Source organism: Tachysurus fulvidraco, chromosome 25 (assembly GCF_022655615.1).
Source record: "Tachysurus fulvidraco isolate hzauxx_2018 chromosome 25, HZAU_PFXX_2.0, whole genome shotgun sequence".
NCBI lineage: Eukaryota > Metazoa > Chordata > Actinopteri > Siluriformes > Bagridae > Tachysurus > Tachysurus fulvidraco.
The window spans coordinates 5494031-5507910 of NC_062542.1; the positions used below are offsets into that span (position 1 = coordinate 5494031).

The 13880-nt window shown below is 37.3% G+C and overlaps 2 protein-coding genes across 4 annotated transcripts in view; one reads left to right on the forward strand and one right to left on the reverse strand.

The window, feature by feature from the left end:
* Nucleotides 1–5657, reverse strand: part of oxr1a (oxidation resistance 1a) — a 149169-nt gene extending 143512 nt beyond the window's left edge. The window contains exon 1 of one of the 3 annotated variants that reach the window (XM_027171351.2): nucleotides 5549–5657. The gene's annotated coding sequence lies outside the window, so the exon portion shown is untranslated. The remainder of the gene's footprint in view (nucleotides 1–5548) is intronic. The other 2 variants (XM_027171361.2, XM_027171433.2) reach the window with 2 other exon arrangements.
* A 1576-nt stretch (nucleotides 5658–7233) lies between these two features.
* si:dkey-122a22.2 overlaps nucleotides 7234–13880 on the forward strand; it is a 40511-nt gene continuing 33864 nt past the window's right edge. The window contains exon 1 of the mRNA XM_027171486.2: nucleotides 7234–7250. The gene's annotated coding sequence lies outside the window, so the exon portion shown is untranslated. The remainder of the gene's footprint in view (nucleotides 7251–13880) is intronic.

Genomic DNA, 13880 nt, shown 5'->3' on the forward strand with positions numbered 1-13880 from the left:
ACTCTAGTCATGTTTACCGTCCTGTAAAAAATGCTGCTCTCAAACAAACTGTGCACTTTGACTTCACTAGTTGTTGGGGATGGAAACATGGTGATGCTAATAATCACAGACAGGTTGTCTGTGGAAACGCCGGCGGCTACGCAGTTCACATCCACGGATGCATCGCAGGAGAGAGAAAGAAAGCCCGAAAGGCAAGCTGGGGTAGTTGGAAGTGAAGGAACAGAAGGTTACCGAGTTCAGAAATACAGGAAAGTTAGTTATCGACTCCAGCGATGTCTCACAATCCTGCACTGGTTGGGTTTTGTTTTGTGATCAGTGGTACAATCAAAAACTGCATGCAAGTTTAACATTAAGCAGGTAAATTATTAAGTATGGAATAAAATACTTATGAGGCATGTTGTTATAATAAAATAGTCAGTAACTTTTTAACTAGTTACCACCCTTATTAGTTTCCAATTATTACACACCACAACAATGATGCTACATTTATAAATATTGAATAATGGCATGTTTTTAAGCCGTCTTTGATTACGAGGAGCGTCAGCTTTACAAATCCCAGTGAGGAGGTGAGTGTGTGAGCTGTATATTCTAGAAACACATCATTTATTAATAACGTATTATCAGTACATTAATATAAACCTGTAATTTGCCTTCAGTCCGAGCTGCTGTGTTAATTAAAGAAGAAGAAATCCTTCTGTCTAGTTTGATATAAAAAAAAAAATATATATATATATAATGCAAAATAACAGAATATGCTGGATCAAGTGCTATTTTATAAGCAACTGAATCATGAGTCATATGCAGAGGTTGAGGTGACCACGAAAACTAGAACTATTTAGTTATGCAGCAAAATATTAGCAACATGCTATCTCATGTTTACAGGGCTCTCAAGTTTTGAAGACAGGCAAGCGTGACATCTCCAACCCCCCGGCAACCCCCCCCCCATAAACAAACAAACAAACAAACAAATAAATAAATAATAATAATATGGGGGGAGTTCTTGTTTGGTAAGGATCACTGACCACAATTTAACCAAATACAAAGTATTTGTTTAATTTCCATTTATTAATTTGTGTGTGTGTGTGTGTGTGTGTGTGTGTGTGTGTGTGTGTGTGTGTGTGTGTGAGAGAGAGAGAGAGAGAGAGAGAGAGAGAGAGAGAGAGAGAGAGAGAGAGAGATAATGACTGATGTTGTTTATTGTAGTGTTTGTTGCCTTTTTGGACTCCTTTATCATTTGTAATGTTGCTCCCATTTAAAACAGTTCAGCTCAAGCCCAGACATTTTTAGGGTCATGATTGAGGACAATGTCCCCGTCCAGAGACAAACTGTTTCGTGTTGAGGTTTTGTTCAAACCGACCATCAAAAATACCCTCGCTAATGAATATGTTTTTTTTTATTTTGTCATTGGTTGTCATGTTAAATCTTCCCCAAATACAACAGTCCTATTTTCTAATTGGCTGATAAGTGTCAGGCTCGACTAAGATCTCCAGGGGAGACGCGCTCGATTCAAATTTCCATAGACACAGCGGTGCGGACTGATACATTTTTGACGCTGCGGCATATTAAATATATGATAATCCTAAAGTTTCTCTGCATGAGAAATACGATGCGTGACACTTGAGGTTCATATCCTGTATCATACGAGTCTTGATTTATTTATTTTTTTTTGGATTACAACTGATTAGATATTTCACGTCTCTCTTCAGTCCGCATTTTCTATCCCTGATGTTCTTTTTCTTCTGGGTGTATTAGTAAGCGCTTATGTTTAAAGACGGTGCTTCAGATGCTTTCCAAAAACAGCTTAAATGCATGTGTAACCCATCCGTGAATGTACACAACTTTCCCTGTGTAAATATTGACACAGCATTTGGACTTAATTAGTCCGAATCTGAATCCAGCCCCATGTGACCATACGGTGCCAAAACAATAATTATCTCCTGTGTAGGTTTGTGTAACTAATGCATGAGTTACTGCAACTCGTGACTATAACTACCAAGTTACTGCATTCATTCTTTTTCATTGCAGAGCACTATACACACACACACACACACACACACACACACACACACACACACACACACACACACACACACACACACACACACACACACACACACACACCTACAAACAAACACACACATTGTAGCCCATACACCTACTTACAAGTACTCTGGTAAGTGGAAGGAAACTGAAAAACCTGGAAGTAAATCCATCCAGACTCTGACCTGAACTTAGCCATCTTTCCACATGCAGTAATTTTGCCCATAAATCAACATCCGCCTAAGAGGAAACAGGCATTTTAATTACAGCCTTCTCATAAAGTGGGTCGGTCGGCTGATTGTCCACATAAGCGAACAGATCAGGTTTACAAAGATCAGAATCTGATTGGGTTTTATGAGTCAGACGAGATTCACTTATGATGTATTCGCCTCTGTACACGGACGCTATTAAAACGAGGCGAATGTTTCTTTTCAGCACTGAACAACCAGGGCTTCAGGCATCCACTTATAAACTGCACACACTTAAACACAGAAATAATAAAATCCTCTTTCTCTCTGTTAATTGTCTCTGAGTGATTCCCCGGGGCTACATCGGGGCTATTTCTGTACTCATGTTGGTTCTTTCACATCTGGTTCTTACCAGATGTTTCTTCGCTTAGTCATTTCATGCATTCGAGGTATGGGACAAAGTTCAGTGTGACTGTTTATAATTGATTTAAAACATCATAGCTACAAATGCAAATGCAAAATAATGGGAAAATCTGAATCAAGTGGTATTTATCAATGAAATCGTCTAACGTTTTATTCGGCGTCAACGTACAGACGCTGACGCTGTCGTCCTCGATCGCGTAATATCTCATAAATCCTTAATTATCAAAGCTGCTTTCTGGCTTCACCTCATCATATAGTCGCATTTCTAGGCTAGTTCTACTCCGTCCGCCTCCGAGGCGTGCAGGGCCACGGGGAAAGCGCTTACGCAGCAGCGCAAGGTGAGACACCAGCCAACACAGCAGTGCGCTGAAGGATTACAGCAGAGCAAGCAAGGGTTTTGCTCTTTTACCTGCTAATCAGTCACACTGACCTGCACAGTGAAGTTGTTTTTTTTATTCTCATACCATGCTTCTGTTATTCTTAGGAAAGGGCAGTAGTTTATTGTATCGTTCGACATACAAAAACTTTGAATACGGATTCTGTAGTTATAGGATAAAGCCAATGTTTCACCGTTGTCGTTAATAAAGTTTGCTAAACCCACCTCAATATTTTACTACATACAGTATATTATACCACCAAAATCTATACATATTATGGTTGATTGATGTGATAAAATTACCTATAATAATGTTATTATAATCGCAGAAGCTTCAATTTTAGTTGCTTTTTCCCAGAAATACTTGACAGATGTCACTCTTGTACACAATTAGACCTTTTTTAATGACAGGAGATTCACGTTTTGAGATATGCTCGTGTAATATAAAGAGATACATAGATCTGGACCTGGATCGATGTAAAAATGCCAGCACTGACAGTGTAGTCTGTTTAATCTATATATCAAGTTATGACAGTTTCACAATCTCAGCTCCATCACTCAAGCTGGTTATCGGTCTCAAACAAACACATGCACAGTCGTTCTTTTTGTTTGTACCTGTCCACAATAATAATACTAGTACTGTAGCTAATTTAACACGGCCGCACTGACCAGGCAGTAACTAAGGATGAATGAATGAATGAATTGATTAATTAATGGTGTGAATCAAAGGTTAAAGTTAATGACAGTTTATGTCTAATTGTGAGGGATTCTGGGTTGTGAAATTTACCCAGAAATCAATAGCACAGATACGTTAAATATCAGCAGCTTCAGGCACAAAAGAATTCTGAATACATTTTGACTGACAAGAGTTACAGCCAATCACAACAACAAGAGCAAGAGAGTAAGAGAACATAAACAAAGGAATACTGGACTTATATTTATGTGCTTCTTGAACTAGCAAGGCGATTAAATGTTTACTAATTTAATGTTTTTTATCAATTTATGGGGATGTTTAGCTACAGAACTTGTGACTAATTAAAAGTGTATGAGTTTCCCTGTATTCATCTATTTCAAAGTTGATTATATCAGATGGGAGTGAGTCATCTGGGCCATCTGCTAGCCTCGGTGTGTATTTATTTCTTGGTGTTGTAGCTAGTGTGCCAACAATATGCAGCTGCCCTAATGTTTATGAAGACTAAAACACACAAATTAGCTCATGCAAAAACACAAACAACTTGAGGAATAAAAGTCAACGCAAAGTAACCAAATGGATTGCAGGGCATGTTAATGAACCTTTGTCATTAGCTTCATACAGTATCTGATTGTCTGGATGCACAGCTTTAGACTTGCCATGTACAGTAACCACGATGATGTGGAAACTCGAATAGCTCGGAAGCCTAAATCCGCCAAGCTAAATGCTGTAAGTGAATGTAAACAAGGATGTGCTTCCTATTTGTATTAGTTTAGAATGATGTTCATTCGAAATAAAATCTTCACATGCGCTTTCATTTAAAATCAGATATTCTTCTATATCTAATACATTATTATAGAGTGAATACTAAAACTAAACCTACTTTTATAACATGTTTATTTCTTTAGAGCTGAGAAGTTCAACTCTTTCTACTGATCATCTGAGTCGTGGGGGGAAATAATAAATAAATAAACAAAACAAACAAACAAACAAATAGATGCTGTACAAAAAGTTCTAAAACCACAATAAATTAATCTATAAATAATATTTGAATATGCACGAACTTAACCTTCAGCCAAATAAACCCAGGTAAAAAATTGAGCACGAGCTGTTTGTTATTATACCTTATACTTATATATCTAATACATTATTATAGAGTGGATACTAAATCTAAACATACTTTTATAACATGTTTATTTCTTTAGAGCTGAGAAGTTGAACTCTTTCTACTGATCACCTGAGTCGTGGGGGGAAAAATAATAAATAAATAAACAAAAAAATTATAAAATAGATAGATAGATAGATAGATAGATAGATAGATAGATAGATAGATAGATAGATAAGTAAATAAAATAATGCTGTACAAAAAGTTCTAAAAAAAACAATAAATTAATCAATAAATAATGATATTTGAATATGCATGAGCTTAACCTTCAGCTTTAGCCAAATAAATGCTAAATAAATAAATAAATACATACATAAATAAATACATACATACATACATAAATGCACTAAATAAATAAATTAAATTAAATAAATAAATTCCATACGAAAAGTTCTAAAACCCCAATAAAGTAATCAATAAAGAATAAATAATGATATTTGAATATGCATGAACGTAACCTTCAGCTTTAGCCAAATAAACCCAGGTAAAGCATTGCGCGCGAGCTGCGCGTTATTATACCTGCGCGTCATTGCGCGCGAGCTGATCCGCTGCTGTCCCACGATGTGAATGCACATGAGTTTCAGCAGCCAAACTTCCACCGTCCGAGCTTAACGTCGTTTCAGCACACATAAGGAGAAAAAGAGGCGGAAAATATCGTTACTTACGTTCAGTCCATGCCGAGTAAAGCCGCCTGTCCCGGGCCGGTTACTCTGAAGGAGCTGCAGCTTCACCGGACGCGCGCGCGACGTGCAGAGTAATTTGACCTTCTCAGTATAGACTGTACCATCTGTGCAGGAAAAGGGGGGATGCTTGGACCATACCAGCATTAAACATAATGGTTGTATCTTGACTTTTTTTTTTGCCTTTATTTTCTTAAAAGAAGTACTTATTTAAGTGCTTAACAACTGTTTTTTTTTATAACTGTTATGCAATAAATAAGTTATTAAAAAACCTGACTTTATTGTTAAAATAAATGGAAATGTCATGGAAAAAAGTATGATCGTCAAAAAATCTTGTCAATCTTTTGGAAAAATTGTGATATGAATCATACACTATAATATTGTTAATGTTTAATAATACGCCATAATATTGTTTATTACCTTATGTTTGTGTTTGCATTAACTGCTGCAAAGTTTTATTGTGTACACTAGGAGGCGCTGGTGAGCATCACACAGGTGTACGTCACACACAGGTAAGAATTTTTTTCCTTTTGTTTTTTTTTTTTAATCAGCAAATAAAGGTCTACAGAAGCCTACATTTGTAGTCATTTATATGTGACTTGTTTGATCTAACCTATCAAATAGTTAAACAGATTCAACTAGAAGATAGTGTTAGAAATGATCGACATTTTTGTTTAGTAATTGCTCACTTCCATGTCATTCAGGCAAAGCAGATCAGTTCAGTCTCAGTATAGTTCAGTCTCAGTATTTTAAAAAAACAAAGTAAACACTTGAGCATGATCGCAGCTGTATTACAAAACCGAAGACAGCAACCTTTTGCGCAATTAACACGCAAAAAATTAATTTCGGCAATAAGCAACAACTTAATACACGCTTCAACACCCTCAGTGGGATGCCAGTACATTGACAGGGAACCATGTAGTGGCCATTCCTGTATCAGGATCGACTATCTACTGTATTATTATTATTATTATTATTATTAAAATACCACGAAAAAAAAAGTTCCATTGTTGGAACAATTTTCTGGGGGCTTTTCTGAAAATTTACGCCAAATCATAACGTTAGTGACAAGAGTAATTCTAATGCAGCCCAATTTGTAAAGTAATAAATGTTAAGCTTATCATCTAATGTCCTTCCATCCATTACTCCATGTTATTATAATACATAGTTTAATCTCATAGCATTGTGTTCTCATGTTTGGTCAAAATATCTTATTATGCAACATGCAATCATTCTCATTCTTTTTCTTTTACATATCACAAATCATCTAACTTTATGACTGTACCTGGTCGCTATGGTGATCCAGGCCAAAAAAAAAACAAACCTAGAAAATCTCCTCATCTGTGATAGCTAAACACAGAGTATTGAACAAGGAGGAACGATCTCTAACAGCAAGGACATGTTTTGATTAAAGGAGCATGAAAATGTCCTTGAACATACCTTAATCCTGCATGATTCTGAGCCTTGAGGATTAAACTTGTATCGTCAATGGAGCAAGCAACATATATTAATCTTAGTAACCTTACATATGTACTGTATATTTATATTTACTGCTATATATTTACATCTTCAGGACAGAGGCATTTACATTTGATACACCTGAGCAATTGAGAATAAGGGCTTTGCTCAGGGGCCCAGCTGTGGCAGCTTGGTTCCTTGTGACCGGGAATAGGATACGCGATAAAAGGTACAGAAAACCGTCCCTTTAATGATGTTAACAGTAGCTCTGCATCACATGACCCCATTGTTCACTGTTGTGCACTGTATTGCCCTCCTTCTTGTTTTATTCCTTACATAATACATCGTTTGTATTATATGTAAACACTTCAACATGGAACATTACAGGCACTTGTACTTCAGAACCACATAAGAACATTTCACTAGGCTTTGATTTGAGACAGTGGTGCTATGGGCATTTAGCTTATGAATAAAAATGAGAAAGTCTTAAGGGTCACACAAATTATATATATATATATATACATACATATATATTTTTTCCACTGCTTTAAAGAGGAAATTATTCCATGCAAAATGCCTGGCCCATTGGGTTATTTGGAAATATATTTTGATTGCAAATGCAGGTTTAAAGCTACAGTAATTGCTCTAACAGTTTGTATTGTCTTCCTTCAAGGTGTGGTTTGTGATTTTTCGATCATAAATAATCAGTGATGCTTTATTAAATATTATACTGCTATGCATGAACAGTTTTTGAATATATTTATACATCTGGCCCTTAATCAATACTTCCCCAGGAAATTTATAAAGGACTATTATTCCTGTTGTTTTTTTTTTTCTTTTTTTTTTTCTTCAGCTTAATTCTGTCTGCATTCCATATTTCATTTCCCCCAAGCATTCAGACTAAATGAAATAGCCATGATAAAATCACCAGCAAATTATCATGAACTCACAAATGCAGTCACCAATCCAACAACCGGCATGTGTTGTGGAGGTTCTAGGAGACCAGAGAATCCAGAGGAAACCCACTTTGATATAACACCACTCCAGATTTGGGTTTTGAGTTTGGATTGCTATCTGATGTGTGTTTGTATGTTCTTGATGTCAATGTGGATTTCCTCTGGGTTCTCAGGTGTCCTCCAAAAAAAGGTGGATTAGTGACTAATGTTGCATTCCTGATCCCTTGTACTTGATCATTTTAAAGTTGTATTAACATTACTTACCTCAGCATGTGTGAAGTGAAGTGGGAACAACAACAACAAAAAAAACAAAAAAAAAAACATGAACGTCATCACATCTAAGCATGTAATTGCATTTAGAACGTCTTTAAACACACTTTTACAGTTACAGGCTAGAGTGGATATTTGTTCTAAATATGCTGTTTTTACTCATTTTACTGTATTTCAAACATTGATACAACATTTTGGACTAAAATTGTAACTGTGATCAACAATGAGTAGCTTAATAGCAAGCTAGCCAGCAAACAATAGCAGCTCAGAATTAGCATCAAACTAGCTGGAAAACATTAGTGTGAAAGAGTCTTGATGTATAACTACCTCTTACCCTGAGAGATGGTGGGACCAGTTGAGCAGTGATGGTAGTCTGGAGGCAGTGAGGTGCAATGTGAGGAGTGATAAGAGCTTTGAGGTACAGTTTGAGGGAGCTGGTCCCTTTTTTGGGCTTTGTAGGCAAGCATCAGTGTTTTAAATCTGATGTTTGCAGCTACTGGAAACCAATGAAGGGAGTGAGAACTTAGGCAGGTTGTGAGAACTTAGGCATGTTGAAAACAAGTCATGAAGCTGGCCAGATCCATCTGTTCCTGTAAAGACGATACCAACTTGAGACATGTGAGGAAAAGTTGAGAAGGTTACCCCAACTTTCAAGTTGAGGGGGTGTTTGTGATGGCTATTACCAGCTGTATCCAGGGAGTTGCAACTACACCTACAACTAAACCCAGCACGTGTTCAGCCTAGGTGTGAAAACGTATATTCATGTTGCCCTATTAAGAAGTGGTTTATTCAAACAGAATGGAGTCGTTTACTGACCCTAGACCAGAACGCCAATCTCCAAACACCATCATTTCACAGAAGCATTACGTGTCCACATGTGATCCATGCCCACCTCTCAGTCATCAAGAAGAGGAAGTGTGACTGAAAGTGCCATCGTTTTCAGTATCAGAGATGAAGACTTGTTATCTCTTTGATTGATGCGAGCGTGTCAGTGGCCAGAGATGGAAATCGATGAGCGCCGTGTGGAGTCCCATGAGGGATGCTTCTGATGCTGTCATACCGCATGAACTTGCTGACAGGCTGCATATTTATCACGCTAAATGGCCCTCATGAGCATTATCATGCATGCTGTTAGAAGTGTTATTATTTTTGGGTAGTACCTTGTCTTCCATAGCTGTTAAAATACTTTAGAATGAAACTTTGTGCATTGTTTCAACCTCCTAGCCAAATATTCCCCATTATTTATCTAAATCCTAGCGGCTCATCAACCCCGGCTGTGCTCGATCGTGTGCGAGTGACATTTGCGTGTAAAACTGCAGGTGCAGCCGAGGTGTCCTTCTCCTCCTTTACCTACATGAACCCAAGCTTTTCTCTACCCTGTGAGAACAACATTACTGTATCAGTGACAGTTCAGGAGAGATGAGGAAGCAACAGGGTGCCAACATTAGCCAAAGGAGATGACCTTCAAGAAGAGCAGCACCTGAGTGCTTCGCTGCTGCTGCCTCAGATTCGTAGGACAGACGCCGATGCTTGTTATTTCTCTTCATACTACACTATTTGCAAACTATTAAAATACACAGATGGCATTTGAATTTCAATAAAGAAGGAGCTTGTGTTCTCAAATGTCAGGCTAAGCAGGAACGGCATAATGCATCAGTGCATGAAAATCCTCTCTAAAAACTGCTTAGAATAACTATAAAGTAAGAGGGAACACTGATTTTAGATCCTTTAGCTCCAAATATTAAAGGTGATTAATCTATACAAAATGAACCATAATCTATACACTGTATATAGAGTAAATATACATAAATATATACATTATTCTGAACTCTTTAATCCAAGATGCGAAGGGTAATGGCGATCTGGATGCTGTCTCCACCACCATGCTTCAATGTGGAGACAGAGTTCTCCGTGCTTGGCTTCTGCCAAATGTACTGTAGGACATTATGCCAATGTCAAATAGTTCAGTTATGGCCTTGTTGGACGGGAGAATCTTTTCACATTAGCTGAGCCTTTTGGTTTTTGTTTCTTTATAAAGTGTTCATGAGATCTTGAAAAGCTTTTCCTGTCTGAGTTCTGGATCCGATCAGCTCCTTCAGAGTTGCATATTAGTTGCCTTTCTGATTAATGCTTACCTTTAAACTTATTATATCATTTCTGGCTACTATTTGGAAAAAAAATCAATCTAACTGTATTGATTTTTGGTCCCGCAGTGATAGGACCAGTGTCTGGCTTTGTAGCGGTTTGCTCACTCACAGTTTCCTCTGTCCTTGAGGTCCAGTTAGGTTCCTCTAATACACATAATCATATCAAACATCTTGGAGCTATCTTTGATTTAAAAATGAATTTTTTGTTCAACAAATTATAAGGTCTCTTTAAAACAAATTTAAAACAAATTATTTGAAATACCTGGAAACTGAAACATGCGGTTGTATTAAGCTTTGTTTGTTCCTGCTCCACAGTATATTATTGACCTTCTTCACCTTTACTCTCATATCAGAACGCTAATATCTTTTATTTAACTTTTTTATCTGTCCCCTGGTGTCGTATTAAAGGTGGGGTGCACGATGTTTGAAAGCCAATGTTGACATTTGAAATCACCAAAACAAACACACCCCTAACCCAAATGGGTGTTTTGATAGCTCCGCCCTACACATACCTGCTGGGGCAGCTGGGCGAGGGGATATTTTTTTTTATCAATAAATGAACTAAATGAGTAATACTATGGTAATACAAATGTGTTTTTGTAGTACTGTGTGTTGTACCTTGAAAGGTTTAGCGCCGTTTCACACGGAAGACGACGTTCATCTAGAACACCTAGAACCCGAGGCAGAGGTAACGGCAGGTATCCGCCATGTCAATGTTTCATTCGCTTTTGGCTAATGTCAGACATGCGCTCTGAACACTCTGTCAACCACATATTGACAAGACATGCCCCTTTATGCTAATTGGCTGCACGGTTGTTTTGTTTGTCGTCCTGACAATGTTGTGTTCAAACATCGTGCACTGCACCTTTAAGACAAAAGGTGATCAAACTATTCCTTTGGTTGGTCCTAAACTCTGGAACAATGAGATCTGTCTGTTTTTAGCCAGTTTTAACTTTAGCCAAGCTTCTCTTAAAAATGTATTTTATTCGATAAGCGGTAGAAGATGGATGGATGGATGGATGGATGGATGGATGGATGGATGGATGTCTTATGATGTTAGTTAATGCAATTTTATATGACGTTATGATGATGGTCAATTTTGTCTTTAAACGTGTTTCATAAATAAAATTTGACTTGACTTTGACTTGATATAATAGGCAGATTTTTTTTTGTATACAGTATATTCATGACATAATAAAGACTATAATTGCTTAATGTATCTACTGTTTCATATTGGATGCATCATAAAACCGTATATTGTTTATTTGAACTTACTGCATCATATTTATTGCTTTTAACTCATCTGTTATTCGTATTACATTTTGGATGCTAACTGCATTTCACACACAGTAACACTTCAACGATCAAACGCATCTCAGGTCAAACGAATTCTGATATTTGTTTTAAAACACAAATAAGTTGAACTGTGCCTTAGCAGTTCCTGAAGTAAGCAGACTTCCTTTTTCCAAAATAATATTGGCAAGAAATCCGTTCGGGCGAACATCGGTGGCTGACGATGCCTTTCTCTGATAGAGTGCAACCTCTGTGGAGATGTTTTCCTGTTAACCGGGGATATCTGATGAACAGACATACGAAGAGGAAATGGGTTTTCATGCGCTCTTATGTTATCTCAATTACTGCTACATCTCATGCTGTCACCTTGGAGAAGTGTGCAGCACTCTTCTGGCATTGATCTGGTCCTGCTAGTTGTTCCTGTAGATTAAAACAAAAAACAAACAAACAAAAAAAACAGTTTAAACGTTCTTTGTAAAAGGAATAATGTAAACGGTAAACTTACTTGTCTTTGAATTTTTGGTTAAAGCTATGCAGTTAGCACTAAAATGATTTATTACACACGGTGAATGAAAATTTCCACTCAAAGTTCTAGATCATTTATTTACCTTAAATCTATTAAGAAAATTTCTCTTTCTTAAAAAAATGATAGTTACTTCTTTCAAAAGGATAAGTGGTAAAAAAATTCCCATATGTAAGTTAGATTGGTGGAGGCGGCGGCTTACGGTGGCTTAGTGGTTAGCACGTTCGCCTCACACTTCCAGGGTTGGGGGTTCGATTCCCCCCTCCGCCTTGTGTGTGTGGATTTTGCATGTTCTCCCCGTGCCTCGGGGGTTTCCTCCGGGTACTCCGGTTCCTCCCCCGGTCCAAAGACATGCATGGTAGGTTGATTGGCATCTCTGGAAAATTGTCCGTAGTGTGTGATTGTGTGAGTGAATGAGAGTATGTGTGTGCCCTGTGATAGGTTTGCACTCCATCCAGTGTGTATCCTGCCTTGATGCCCGATGACGCCTGAGATGAGCATGCCCGATGACGGCTCCCCATGACCCGAGAAGTTCAGATAAGTGGTAGAAAATGAATGAATGAATGAATGAATGAAAGTTAGAATGTAATTCGTCTCCAGAAATACGCAAGCAGACAAAATAAGTTCTCAAAAGGTTTAAACGAGCCAGAAAGACAAAGGGCATAAGATTATACTATGTACTACAAGAGTCTCCAGTCTTGTTTGACATTACGTGATGAAGCTCGGCACTGTTAATTTCCCCATGAGAGGCTTCACCAATGTCACGGTTTCTCCCTTCGAGTCCCAGTTCCCATGGCGACAAACACCATGTCTGCCTTGTTTTGGTTCTAGTCCTGTTTCTGCCCTTGTCCTGTCATTGGCTTGTTATCACATTGTCTTCACCTGTCTTGTGGTGTTCTCCTGATTAATCTGTTTAATTATTCCCTGATGTGTCTTCTTGTGGTGTTGTGTGCGTTTCCTAGTTCCTAGCTCCATGTTTTTTTGACCGCTAGAATACAACATACAACCAAATAATTATGTCACTTGAAAACTTTTTATGTCTGGAAAAAATATAGAGCTTGAATATAGCAATTGAAAAGTAGTAAATAATTTAATAATAATAATAATAATAATAATAATAATAATAATAATAATAATAATAATAATAATAATAACAACAACAACAATAATAATAACGTTTATTTTCTATAGCGCCTTTAAAAGAACATCTCAAAGCGCTTTACAAAAGCAAAATAAAAACAAGAAAAATACTGTACAGACATAATATAAAGATTAACATTAAAACAACAAAATAGACTATAAAATAAGCACTATGTAAAATTACAAATTAGTCAAATTAAAAGCTACCCTAAAAAATTAGTTTTAAGTTGAGATTAAAAAGTACCAAGAGATGTACTTGCCTTATCTCAGTTGGTAAAGAATTCCAAAGTTTTGGAGCTAGTGAAGAGAAGGCCCTATCTCCCATCGATTTTAAGAGAAGAAGAAGAGAAGAGAGAAGAGAAGAGACGAGACGAGAAAAGAAGAGACGAGAAGAGAAGAGAAGAGAGGAGAAGAGAAGTGATGAGAAGAGAAGAGAGGAGAAGAGAAGAGACGAGAAGAGACGAGAAGAGACGAGAAGAAAAGAGAAGAGAAGAGACGAGACGAGAAAAGAAGAGAAGAGAAGAGATGAG